The sequence below is a fragment of the Otolemur garnettii genome, unplaced genomic scaffold, assembly GCF_000181295.1.
Source record: "Otolemur garnettii isolate 467f Iridium unplaced genomic scaffold, OtoGar3 scaffold00025, whole genome shotgun sequence".
Taxonomy (NCBI): Eukaryota; Metazoa; Chordata; class Mammalia; order Primates; family Galagidae; genus Otolemur; species Otolemur garnettii.
Window position 1 is genome coordinate 5,530,769 of NW_003852420.1, and position 2,106 is coordinate 5,532,874.

The 2,106-nt window shown below is 42.5% G+C and overlaps 1 protein-coding gene across 1 annotated transcript in view; it reads right to left on the reverse strand.

Moving 5' to 3' along the window:
* SLX4IP (SLX4 interacting protein) overlaps nt 1–2,106 on the reverse strand; it is a 194,571-nt gene that overhangs the window by 99,905 nt on the left and 92,560 nt on the right.

Consider the following 2,106-nt stretch of genomic DNA (forward strand, 5'->3'; position numbering starts at 1 on the left):
TTCTTGTGGGCATGTAGTTGTTTACTATTGGTTTCATATTAGTATTAAGTATACTGGATATATATTTTTCCATTATTGAGACACTTTACTAAGAAGAATGTGTTTCAACTCCACCCAGGTAAACACAACAGATGTCACGTCTCCATCTTTTCTATTTCTAAAGCAAGCACATGCAGTATTTGTTTTTCCATTTTTGTAATATTTCACTTAGAAGGATGCTCTCCAGTTCCACTCAGATTGTTACAAAAGGTATCAGTTCGCCCTTCCTTTTATAAGGCTGAGCAGTACTCGGGGCTATACATGTACCACATTGTATTCAATGGCCTAAGTTCAATGGAAATCAAGCAGGTGGAAGAGGAGAGGAAAGGGAAGGGGTAGATTCACACCTAACAGGCCCAATGCACACTATCTGGGGGAGAGACACAATTATAACCTTGACTCAAAATGTACAAAGTAATGCATGAACCAAAAGATCTACAGCCCTGTAACATTCTGAAATTAAAAATATAATAATCTTATGGAAACAACATGTGAGTGGCCATCGAGAGGCTGTACTTCAGACAAACATCAACATTCATTAGTCACCATTTCTGAAGTTACCTGCTATGCTGAAAATTGCTTTGAGAAAACACTACTAAGGTTTTTGCTCATGAATCATATTCTAGCTCATCCCAGAAAGGATCACAGCAGTTGACAAGTCCAAATCCACACCTGTTCGAAAAGTGAATTTTCTTTTGCTTTTTTTTGGGACAGAGTCTCAAGCTGTCACCCTGGGTGGAGTGCCGTAGCCCGAGTTAGAGGTTGTGTTTTTGTTTGTTTGTTTTTTGAGACAGAGTCTCACTATGCCACCCTCAATAGAGTGCTGTTGCGTCATAGCTCACAGCCAGTTCTAACTCTTGGGCTTAAGCGATTCTTTTGCCTCAGCCTCCCAAGTAGCTGGGACCACAGGCACCTGCCACCATCCCGGCTATTTTTTGGTTGTAGTTGTTATTGTTGTTTAGCAGGCCCAGGCTGGATTCGAACCCGCCAGCTCCGGTGTATATGGTTGGCACCTTAGCCACTGAGCTACAGGCGACAAGCCTGATTTTTCACACTTTCCTAAGACCAAAGTGTCTCAGCAAAGACACTTTGCTTTTTGTCAACTATCATGCTATGACCTGAATAGACATCTAGTTAGATAATTAGATTTTTACCAGGTATAAAAATCCAGCTGGGACCAGCTCTCAAGTCTGAGGGAGGCACGTGCACAAGGCAGTGGTGGGAAGGCAGCCAGGTGAAATGCGGTCCTCCCTTTGAGGGGAAGACGACCAGGTGAGGGAAACACAGGATGCTACAAGAAAGACCAGCTGCCAGGCCAGGGAGGTGCAGGGGGCAGCCTGCAGGGAGCCAGGGGGCCCTTCTGCTGCTCAGCTCCAGGAAGGCTGGCAGCCAGGCACTGACCACCAGCTCCCCACACCCACATTCCTTTCTCAGAAGGATACTAAAAGTGTATTCCACCAAACAAAAGAACAGACTCGCAAAGTGGAACTGTAATGTAAAAAAAGAGGGTCTAACACAGGAGAGAGGTGAAGGTAAGTGGAAGATGACATTGGTGTATGGAGCCTTCAATAACACCGATCCAGACAGCAGCACCACCTCGTCTCCGGAAGAGACAGGCGACCTACTGATGCATCACCTGATGGGTTTGCCAGTAAGGAAATACTCTTCGCAAGGACTTTACAGTCATTTGGATAAATCTGGAGGAAAACAGTGACAAAATCGAAGAAAATTACCCCCTTCCCTTCGAAACGAGGTAAACTCTAAATTCTAGGCTAAACAAACCACTATAACAATAATAAAATATATTCATAGTATCATTTGGCTAAGCAGTGAAACTACTTATATAATAATACAAACTTTATTATTGATTATATAATAATATAAACTTTAAATACAATTTAGCCAAACATTGTGAAACAACTATGGAAGACAGAGAGAAGGGACGTTTCTATCAGGGGAGGCTGGAAAGCAAGAGTGTTAATTTCCACATACAGAAGTCAACAGATAATGTCAAAATTGATAAATCAAGAAGTTAAAACACAAACAGCTAAAAAGAGGTGTCTTCTG